The 12,479-nt window shown below is 31.1% G+C and overlaps 1 long non-coding RNA gene across 1 annotated transcript; it reads left to right on the top strand.

The window, feature by feature from the left end:
* Positions 1-9,519: 9,519 nt before the first annotated feature.
* On the top strand, positions 9,520-12,479 carry LOC150033304 (uncharacterized). The gene is made up of 2 exons (XR_016523741.1): positions 9,520-9,656; positions 12,134-12,479. It is a non-coding gene; the product is annotated as an uncharacterized LOC150033304 (long non-coding RNA).

Genomic DNA, 12,479 nt, shown 5'->3' with positions numbered 1-12,479 from the left:
AACGAAGAACTTCTTCATTGAATTGTTGAAGATATTTAAATGATTTATATTTTGGACTTTGTGGGGACTCAAATGTGAAGATGGAGATTAGATGATTCTAGTCTAGAGTTTGGTACGTTATTTTTTTTTTTTCTTTTAGTTTTGGACTCGAGTAAATAAGTTGCCTAATTTTAGATTGGGAAAGATTAGATGAGTTGTTTGTCTTTTTTCTTAAAAAAAAAGTACACATAGAAATAAATACGTCAAATTGTGTGTCGTATACGTATCTGGGAAGTATTTAGAAGTATCAGTATTCGATACGTGTTTGATACTGATATTGATTTTTTGTTTCACATGAAGTAGCTGTGCTTTATAGTTTACAAATATAACAAAATGTCACTATTTGTTAGTGATAGATATTGATAGACTGACATAGAATCTATCGTCTATCACCAATAGATAGTGACATTTTGCTATACTTGAAAGTCTTTCAAGCAATTTTATAATTTAAAACAATTACACAAAACATAACTCTAATTTGATTGTTTCAATTTTATCCGTTACATACCATATATATATATATATATCATTAGTTGCACGTTTTTTTTTTAAAACCAAAAATCTAAGGTGAAAGTTTCTTAAGATTTAAGGTAAAGTTTTGATGAAACCTTGGGAGTAGATATTTAACTTTTTGTTATTAATTTTAATCCTTACACTTTGATGTTTAGTTAATGTACTTTCAATGGTTCAATTTTAGTCCCTACACTTTTAATAAAGCTTAAAAAATAGACCACGTTGTTACATTAGGGTTAATGGTCAGTTGAGTTGGCCAAAAAAAAGTGCCAAATAGGAAAAAAATTTGAAAAGTTATTAAGTTGGGTTAAATAAACAATGGGTCAGGTCGGGTTAGTAAAAATTCATGGCAGTTTTTGATCTCTCACATTTTGAAGCAAAAGATGTTGAAATGGGGGCAGAAGGTCACTGTGCTCTTCGTCGACGGTCGATAAAGAGGGTGAAAATTTTTGAAATTGAAAGCAGCGGCTAGTCATCATTGTTGAAGGTGAATGTTAGTCCCTCCCTGTCATTGGTTTAGAAAGAGATGGAAGCTTTGTTGTTTGACCTTTTCTCTGTTCAGTGGGGAGAAGTTCATTGAAGTTGCGTAATGGAGTAGTTGGAAATTAGGGCCAATGATTTTAGAAACTTCAAAGAATTTGGAAGTTGATAATGATCATTTCTAGGGGTTCGTAGATTGAGTTGGATTGGGTTGAAGAATATTTTAGACTCAATCCAATTATTCGGGTTATAAATTTATACAATCCAAATAATCTTCATGTTCGACCTAAACCAATCATGAAACATTTGGATTGGGTTGGGTTGGTTTGGGTTGCTCGGATCATTTATTTAAATTTTTGTTCTAAAATAAAGTGAAATGTTAATATGTAAAAAATTGATTTAACTATCTTCATATATTGAATTGAGATCAACAACTCAATTTCAATTTATATGGTGTAAAATCTTTTTTAAAGTGGTAAAAAATCTATTTTCAAGAGTTGTTAAGAGAATAAATTATCCAAAAAAACTAATGAAATTAAAATATATTTATTTATTTATTTTAGTTTTATTTAATTTCATTGGTTTATAAGTAAACCCAAAGAGACATTATCTTGAAATAGCTACTCCTCCAACGCCAAGTTTTACGATGAAATTTTATGCTATGTAATATCTAATAAGTCATTGAACTTTCAATTTTGTATCTAATAAATCTTTGACTTATTCAAAATTTTTAAAATGTATGTGCTCTCCTAGACATAAGTTTTAATTTGGCAAATATCAATTTATACATCTAAACTTTGGGTTGTGTCAATTTAAACCTTAAACTAAGAACTGTAATAATATAAACCTTAAACTTTAGGAGTTGTATCAATTTTAGTCTTGAAATTTGGGAGTTGTATCAATTTAAACCTCAAACTAATAATTGTATCAATTTAGACTCTGAACTTTCATAGTTGTATTAATTTAAACATTAAATTTTTATAAATATATCAATTTAAACCTTAAAATTTATAAGTATATCCAAATAAAATATATTGGAGGGTCTAAGTTGATACAATTATGAAAGTTTAGGGTTTAAATTGATACACTTATAAAAGTTTAGGGTCTAAATCGATACAATTATTAGTTGAGGTTTAAATTGATACAACCTCCAAAGTTTAGAGTTTGAATCGATACAATTATTAGTTTAGGATTTAAATTGATATAACACCTAAAGTTCAAGGATATAAATTGAAATTACCTTCTAATTTTGTTTATAATTGGAATGTTTCTATTCTTTTTTTATCTAATAGACAGTGAATTTGACCAATTTTGAATGGATTAAAGACCTATTAAATATAGAATTAAAGCCTTAGCTCAACCAACCTAATGATATATATATATGTTAACAACCAAGAGTTATCTCATTCGAAAATTTAAAAATTTATTAACACATTTTCAAATTGAGGGATTTGTTGTGCTCTATAGTCCCTGACACAAAGTTCTCACTCCATTCTCACAATATTGTTAAATACTATTTTTTTAAGTACAGTTGACTAAGTGATGGTAGAAGAATTTGCCGTCGTTAGCATACTTCCATGGGTCAAATGGAATTTTTATTACCGAACTGTACTATAATTACTAAAACGTAGCAATATTGGCTCTGGATGGATTTGTAAGAAAACAGTAGTATGAGTTTCATTAAATCAATTTCTTAAATAGGGGCTGTGTGGGAAGAGTCATTAGTGCAGTAAATAAAGGCAAGAAAATAAAAGATAGCGGTCAAACATAATCTCAAACTAGAAATACTAGTTCTAGGAGTAAGAAAGGGTACCTATGCAGTTTTGATCATCGAATGCTCTTAATTAAAACTGCATACGATTTACGTGTGCACAGCGACTTACTTGGCTCAACCAACTTGTCAACATTACAAACAACCAAACTCGTTGAGTTAAACCAAGTAAACACCCTAATTATCAATTAAAGCCTAAGTCCTAATGAAACTAAATGCCTTAGTTTTATTGGATTTGATAGCAATCATTTAGAACTAACACACTTGCATTAAGTTAAAGATTTCATTGTGTGATTAATCAAGTAGAGTAAGCCCAATTAATCAACCAAATTTATTTTTGAACCTAGGCCTAACATGTATTTTAAGGTGTATGGATATATTCCTTAGCATACGATTCGACCTTTGCTACTTGAGCGATTTAAGCCAGACGAGCAATTAAAGAACACACAAGTTTAGAATCTATAGTTAAGACATATGTCTATGGGTAGGGGCATCAATCCATATATAAAACATGAATCAAAATCCAACGAGGTTCAAAAGAACCATAAATCAAGATGCATTAAGTTCAAATAAAAGAGTTCTCACAAAGCTACATAAGTTCCTTACTCTAAAAACTAGAAAAAAAGCACACTAGCCTCAACAATCCATAGAGAAGAAGAGATTAGGAAGCTACAATCTTTGATTATAGAAATAAGATGAAAGAAAATCTAAAATCTAATGCTACATATAGATAGAGGACGAAAAAACAAAGAAAATGAGTGATTATTCGCCCAAAACAGCCACTCGAATAAAAACTTACGAGCAAAATATCGAGGAGCAATTTTTTTAATCGTGCGATAGTACCGCAATGTTGTGCTCTATTTTCAGCCTTCTGTGAAGAGCGCCAAATGTTGTGCTGAGTATGGCGTTGCTACCTCTCACTTAGAGGATGTTTGGTCATTTTCTCTTCTGTTTGAAACCTCAGAAGCACAAGATGACTTTTAATATCTTCGAATTAATCCCAAATGGCCTGTATCACTCCAGAATGCATGATTTGCTCAAGAATCTACAATTATAATCATTTAAACACATTATACATAACAAGCAGGATAAATTAAAGGCATAAAAGTAGCTCTTTTTGAGAGCTAACATTAAGTTCACTTTGATCCTCCTTAAATACTATTACTAGGCCACATTTACCAACCCATAATGAAAATTGGTGCAATCTTAATGAGATTTCATTGATAGATCAATCATAATGAGCCATAATTGCAAACGTAATTGGATTACTTTTGATACCGTTTAAATTATGAATCTATCACATCAATGTTATCATTACCTTTATCGTTTAGAGTCAAATAATACAGTAACTGTAAATGTCACAAATTTATAATTCTCATACTGTAATAGTAACAATAACAATAATCTTAATGGTAACAATAATGATATCAGCATAATTTCATTGACACAATTCTTAAATGCAATTGAATTGAGCACCTTCCACTCTTCAGTCAATTTACGGTTTTTTATTATAGATTTGGAAGTGGATTCTAGATGTTAGTATAGGTAAAAAACACAAGTAAACAACACTAAACGTACTCAACTGAGGCATACTTTTTAAATTACCGCTGATTTATTACGTTTCTTTGGATAAGCGTGACCTTTCTATCTATACTATATATACTATATATATATGAGGCAAAATGGGGAGAATCTTTACATTTCTATTTTACCCTTGGTTTCCAAATATATGCCAATAATACCCTTTGTTCAATAGTTATTTAAATCTACTTTTTACGATAAAACACAACCTTTCACCCAAACATTGCTACCCTTTGTTTAATAGTTAGTTCTTTAAATCTATTTGAACGAAAACCTCTTTCGCATGTATGTTTATTTTCATCTTTCATTTCATTTCTTTGTTTTGATTTTGGTAGCTTAGAGTGATTGATATTATTTCTCTTCTCATCTTCATTATTTACTTCATGTGTTGGCGATATTATTTTTCTTCTCATCTGCATTATTCGATTGGTGTACAGATAATATTGTGTTTCTTCTCAACTTCTGAGAAGAAAACTCTGGTAAGAATCCATCTTGTTCAACAATAAAAACACCTTGGTGAGAACCTAGGTCTCGTGTGGAAGAAGAGAAGTCCCATTGTTCGATATTTAAGTGAAGTAGTCAACATAAAAGCCGGAGGGAGCAAGACATTGCACACCACGACTTTATTCTCTATCCCTTCCATTATTTTACAGTGTATTTATGTTGTATCGTTAACATTGAAGAATTCATATATGCAATATGAATACCTGTTTATCTTATTCTTTGTTCATTACTTCTATCACCATCATGAGTAGCTAAATTACTTTATGGGTTGAGAAGTATATAACCAACATGAACTAAGCAACAAAAGAATTATGCGATCACTTGTTTTATGTGTGCCCACTTGCTTCACTTGAATAAGTCGAAAGATTATTCTAAGTAAATTGAATCTAAATTTGAAAGAATTCAGATTTAGAATTCGTAAAACAAAAGGAGATGCTCCTTAGAAATAAGTATGACTTTTGCATATTGTACTCACCACATACATCCTAGAGATAGGGTAGTGTGGCTAAATACACTGAAAAGTGTTGGTCGTATATCGAGTGCACTGCTTCAACGCATAACTCATCTAATTGCTTAGGGAGTTTTGGTGAAAATTTTTCTCAACCCTTTCATTGCATGCTAGTATCCACAACCACCGCTCACACTGTTTCACTTGAAGCACAACCTTCAACACATAAAATTTAGACTTAGAATAAAACCAAAAATCGACTATTTGTGTGAACATTTCATTTGTATTAAGATCTGAGTAGCAGTTCATCACATAATTGTAAGCAATCCCTGAGTTCGACCCTGGGCTTATCAGGACTCTGGTTGGACTTACACTTGGGTTCTACCATGAAAAACTAAGTGTTATAACCTCATAATCATCATTCATTTCATCGCATGGTATGAACGCTCCATGTCTCTACCGATGTAGTTAGGCATAGAGTCAATTACATAGATAGTGCACATTTCTAGATTGATGGCAAGCATGAGCCAATATTGTTTGATGTTGATTGGACCAAATAAGAAGTCAATTGGCATCTATGTTGGTTTGTATTCTTCATATTGTCCTAGCATATAGTCAATAAAGTAAGATGAGCCTGCCCAAAACCTCATATGTGCTTCCTGATCCAACCAGTCTACCACTTTTCATCGTCCATTTTCACACCTTCTTGTCGGATCTTAGAAGCAATTCCTTCTGGCTCCATAATTGCATCCTAGTGCAAAGCAATACGTAAATATAAAGTTGAATGAAGAGTAACTTCAACAATGACGTGAAATGTTGTATACCGTGAAGCTGGAATCAACCACTATGAATCGATACTTGCACAGATCAAGTTCCGACTACAACTTATGATGCACGTGTACTGATAAGAGATCCATATTCTGATCCAAAAAAGACAATATAAGTATAAATAAGAATTTTTAAATGATCACCTAGGTTTTCTTAAACGATCATTGAAGATTTTCTAAACGATCGTTGAAGATTATATAATAACCATTTAATATTTTCTAAACGATTGTTTGGTAATTCTATATGATCACTAAGAGTAGTCTGAGTGATCGTTTAACATTTTCTAAACGATCGTATAGAATTTTTCTAAGTGATCGTTAAGGAATTACTACATGATCTTATAGATAATGTAGCATCCCGAATTTTTCAGGTAATTTTCATTAAATTATCTTGAAATATTTGAGCGTTATTTTGATAAATTGGAGCTAAAAAAAATTGAATTTGAGAGATAGGACAATTAATTTAAATGATAGTTGTAAAGATTTGGAATTTTAATTTAATTTGAGGGAAAAATTGGATTAATTTATTAGGAAAAATCATGGTTTAAAATTTTTATCCCTTTTATTTTTGGAGTTTGGATCCAAAATTTAATTTATAATTAGGAGAAAGAAATTGGATTATTTTATTTGGTTAATGATTAAGGATTTTAAGGATTTTAAAAATGTGTTTAAAAGCCTTCATGTCAAAGCTTTATGTACGGATTGATTGTTCTTACTAGTTTAACGATCGGAAAGAAGTTAGTATGAGATGGCTATTTTGTTTGGGTATTATGGAAAGGAAGAAAATTATTATAAGGCCAATTGGCGCTCGTTTATTTCATGGAAGGACTGTTAGAAATGGACATATATTTTTGCTCAAAGCTATTGAAACTGGATGAAATTTTGCAATGTTATGAACATATAACAGGAAAGAAAGAAAATGATGTATTTGTTTAAGCTGTAGAATAAAGTAGGCGAGTTGGGAATTCACTGAGGAATCGTATTAAGTTTTGCATTAAGAAAATAAAATTGGTGGTGCTACTAGAAACTTTATCACAAGGAACTCGTTCTTAGATACGAGATTAAAGTTGCTTTATAAGATAAGAAAGAGGTAAAGAAGAGACTTTAGTTCTATTAAAGATCACTAGACATTAGAGTCAAAATGTTTCTAGAGAAATTTTGAAAGGATAAATAGATCATGATCACTTTCTTGATGTCGAAGTTGGTGGACCGAGTAAGGTATGGTGTTTTTGGTTCTTCATGTTACGTGCCTAAAAGGAAGAAGAATTATTAGTGAGAGTATAAAGCGATAGTATGAGGAACTCGTTACAAGATCAAGGTAAGATGGATCGGTCAAGGAAAAGCCAAGATGGTTGAAATTATAGTTGGCTTTAAATGGTAGGAAAACGAGCTGCTGGATTGAATTATTCTTAAGGTACTAGGGTCTGAACTATGTTTTGTTGCCATGAAAAGGCTCAAGATTAATTAATTGACCCAAGAGGAAGCAAAGGTATTTGAAGTTAAAAACAATATCAACTTGGGAAGGATAGCTTGTTAAAGGTTGAATTTAAGAATTGGATTGTAAATTGTGAAGGGGTTACAAATAGTCGTATGTTTTGATATAGATATATCTCACTAGGAAAGTGAAAAAACATCTTGGATTTATTGGTCTTGGAAAAGATATAGGTAAGAGAAAATAAGAGTATTTGAGAAATATTTGGTTGTTTTGAGAAGGCAAGGGAAATAAATGTTTTGAGATTAAGGACATAAGTATGTTTTATTTTTTAAGACATGATATGAGTGGTTACAAGGTATGAGTTTTAGTGTAAAAGAAAAATCTCTTGTTACCATTTGGGACCTTGGATCTCAGTGTTGGTTGGTTGAAAAGATAGTTTACTCAAACAATTGGTTATGGAACTCAATATTAGCCCCCCCCCCCCAAAAAAAAAAAAGAAAGAAAATCTTATTCTTAAAATAAAAGACTAAGTACAGATAATCAACCGTTGGAAGAGTGCTTTTTCAGATTAAAGTGGAGATGGAGGAAAATAATGTTTTATGTGAAGATGTTTGGTAACAATAGTTTCCAGAAACTATAAAAATGGAAGAGATAAGACTTTGTTAAAGGGGGGTAAATCGCTAAAAGGTATCAGCAAGTTTTAGAGATTTCGATTGTGGGCACAAATATTTAGATCAAGGAATCAATGAAGTCTTCAATTTGATTTGAATGTGAAAGTAATCTAGCTCCAACTAAAAAATGAAATGCATGGATGTTAAGATTAAGTAAGTTAGATCCCTCAAGATCACAATTGGCATAAGAGATAGACTTGAGAATAGAACTTGAATTGATAGCAAAAAGTTGTTATAGATAGGAAGAAGTAGTTCAAGTCACAGAAACATGAACTATTCCGTAAAGTTCTTACTATGCCCTATTGTTGGCTATATTTGATTGGCATACACTATTTGAAGTTAACATTTTGGTGCATGAAAGGGAAAGTTAGGTGTAGATGAAGATTCAGGCACATAAGCTTTTGATGTTGTCTTAGGTATAAATGAGTTGGTTGAGTTTGATGCCCATATGGAGGTTGTACGGAGTTGATTAGGATATGTAGAACTAATCAGCCCTAAACTGAAGTTGAAGGTAGTTGCTTTAATTTTGTGATTTTGGAGACATTGCTTGAATGAAGAGGAAATATGAATGGGCCATGAAAGTTGAGGAGCTTCTCCATTATGATCGATGAAGGCAGTTGGGGACAAAAGGAGAAGGTAAAGATTTAGTATGCAAAGTTTTGTTTTGATGTATAACTTTCGAGGACAAAAGTTTCTTAAGAAGGGAAGAATGTGACATCCCGAATTTTTCAGGTAATTTTCATTAAATTATTTTGAAATATTTGGGTATTATTTTGATAAATTGGGGCTAAAAATACTTGCATTTAGGAGACAGGACAATTAATTTAAATGATATTTGTAAAGATTTGGAATTTTGATTTAAGTTGAGGGAAAAATTGGATTAATTTATTTAGAAAAAATTGTAATTTTAAATTCTTATTCCCTTTGATTTTGGAGTTTGGATCCAAAATTTAATTTATGAATTAGGAGAAGGAAATTGGATTATTTTATTTAGTTAAGGATTAAAGATTTTAAGAAATTTGGAGTTCTGCAGGAATTAATTTTTTTTTGGAAGAGGATTTGGAATTTAAGTAGAAAAAGGAAAGGGTAATTCTTATAAATAGGAAAAAAAACTATTTACGATTTATAGCAAAAAAAATATTCCAAGTTTCCTTTGTTTCAAATTACCAAAAATACCCTTCGTTTGTCTCGTTATCTTAGTTTCCCTTTTTTAAATTTTAACCATCGTGTTTTCTTCTTTCCAATTTCACGATCTTCCTCGCCGTTCTTCATCCGATGCCGTGATATTCTTCCTCGCCAATCTTCCTCCTCGACGTCGTGATCTTCTTCCTTGCCGATCTACTTCCTCGCCAATCTTCTCCATCGAATACTTTCTTCCTCGATCACGGTAGGATTTTTTTCTTATATTTTATGCGCTTGTAGGTCTACATTTCTTTCTTGCTTTTCTGCACGCGTCCGTTGATGGCTTCTTCTCCATTGATAATGGATTCTTCTATCCTTCGTCCATTATTGATAATGGATTCTTCACTCTCCCGCATTTCTTTTCTTTTGTCCTGTGCTCTTTCTTCTTGTTATTCTCTTCCCTTATTTTCTAGGATTTCAGATCATTCATATGATGTAGCCTTCATTCTTCTTCTTGTTTTTCTTTTTTAGATTTTTAGTATGTTAGAATTCTATCAATTTGGTTGTTATATTTTTGTTCTTTTCAATCTTTCGTTAATTTTTATTATTCTTTAATTTTTATTTGTTGTTATGCATATAGGTAGTTTTAGGTGTGAATATGTATGAATATGAACAATTTTCTACCACTGATAGAGAGTGATAGAGCTCTATCAATAATAGAAAGTGATAGAATTATCAGTGATAGACAGTTATAGAGCTCTATCACTCTCTATAACAGTGATTGAGCTCTATGACTAGTTGATATACTGTGATTGAGCTTTATCATTGTCTATCAGCGATATACTTTGATTGAGCTATATTATTGTCTATCATTGATAGACAGTGATAACACGCTATCACCGTCTATCAGTGATTCACAATGATAGAGCTTTGCACTAATAGAGAGTGATAGAGCTCTATCACTGTTTATTACTTATATAAAGTTATTGAGCTATATACATATGAACATCTTTCTTATAAAATCTTCTTTTCTTTTTATTGCAGTAATGTATATCATATATTTTTCTTCATTTATGGATCTTTGAATATATATGGATGTTAACATTTCTCTACCACTGATAGACTGATAGATCTTTATCACTGTCTATCAGTTATATAAAATGATAGAGCTCTATCACTGATAGATAGAAAGTGATAGAAATCCACCACTCTATCACTTTATTATTCTTTATTTTTTATTTGTTGTTGTGTAAATAGATAGTTTTTTGTGTGAATATGTATGAATGTGAACATTTCTCTACCTATGATAGATATCTATCATTGTCTATCAGTTATACAAAGTGATAGAGCTCTACCAGTAATAGACCGTGATAGAGTTCTATCGCTTTCTATTAGTGATAGACAATTATAGAGCTCTATCACTCTCTATAACAATGATTGAGCTTTATCACTAGTGGTATACTGTGATTGAGCTCTATCATTGTCTATCACTGATAGACAGTGATTAAATTCTATCACTGTCTATCAGTAATAGAGTTTTGCACTGATAAACATTGATAGATCATTATCATTATCTATCACTAATATAAAGTTATAGAGCTATGTACATATTAACATCTTTCTTTCTTCTTTTTCTTTTATTGCAGTAAATTGATACTATGGTTAATATTTCTGTAGTCATTTTTTATGGTGGACAGTGGACTCATTACAATTCTTATAAGAATCATAGTGTTGCTGAAGTTTTTATTGATCATATGATAGACTTCAATAGTTTAGTTAGTTTGATATTGGATGAAATTCAGTTGGATGTTTCAATAGATTTATCAGTATTGTTGGATTTTGGTCAAACTAATATTCAATCTAATTTGTATTCCAAATAAAGAAAGATAAGGATGTCATTTTGTACTTGTCTTTAGCTAAAGATTTAGGAACTTGGCATCCTTTAGTTGCTCATGTTAGTAATCATTCTGTAGAAGTATTCTGTAGAAGGATCTTGTAGTGGTATTAATGGTGGAGGTGGTGATAGATTGCTATGTTTAGGTTCTTCTTCTAGTTCTTTAAATGATCAAGTTATATAAAATGTTGGTTTTAATGATGATTTGAAGGAAAAAGATGTATTTGGAAGTAAAGAAATACTATCTAAGTACTTTTATGTAATAGTAGTGAATGAGAATTTTCAGTTCAGGAATACACGGTCAAATTCAAAGTCGCTTGATTTGAAATGTCTGCAAGAAGGCTATCAATGGTATATTCGGGCATCTCAATACAAAAAAAGTGAGCTATGGATGCTTAGAAAGTATGTTTCTGACCATAATTGTTCAATGAATACATTTCAAAGTTGTCATCGGCAAGCTTCTTCATCTGTAATTGGGGATTGTTTGAAAGAGAATTTTAGGTTTATCTCTACTAATCACTCCCTTCCTGGAGATATTGTTCATAAGGCTCGTACTAAGCTTGGTGTTAATATTAGTTATCAAAAAGCTTGGAGGGCAAAAGAACATATATTATGATCATTAAATGATGATGCAACTGAATCATATAGCTTGATTCCACAGTTTTTTGAAAGATTGAAAGAAATGAATCCAGATATTATTACAAATGAAGTTTTCTTCTTAGAAATTTATATCATTGTGTATTGTAGTTAGACTGTAATAGACATTTATACTGTCTATCTACCAATAACAGACAACGATTGATTTGTTACCATTGTGACTAATATAATTATTTTCATTTTTTTTTCAGGAACATACAATGCTTTAAAGATTAATGAAAATAGACATTTTAAATTTTGTTTCATGGGTATTAGTGAATCTATTGAGGGGTGGAGGTACTGTAGACCTACCATATCTGTTGATGGCACGTTTTTGAAGTCTAAGTTTGGTGGTACTTTACTATCAGCTTCCACACTAGATGGTAACAATAATATTCCCCCCCCCCCTGCATTTGCTAGTGTAGATTCTAAAAATGATGTATCATAGAAATGGTTTTTTGAACATATACAAACTAGTTTAGGGGATAGAGAACATTTAGTCATTGTCTCTGATCGACATTTGAGCATTCCAAAAGGTTTTTTAAGTGTGTTTAATAA

The sequence above is a fragment of the Benincasa hispida genome, chromosome 10 (genome assembly GCF_027475165.1).
Source record: "Benincasa hispida cultivar pf3 chromosome 10, pf3_genome.v1.1, whole genome shotgun sequence".
Classification (NCBI taxonomy): domain Eukaryota; kingdom Viridiplantae; phylum Streptophyta; class Magnoliopsida; order Cucurbitales; family Cucurbitaceae; genus Benincasa; species Benincasa hispida.
Note: the sequence above shows the minus strand (reverse complement) of the source record. Positions and strands in the feature narration are given on the sequence as shown.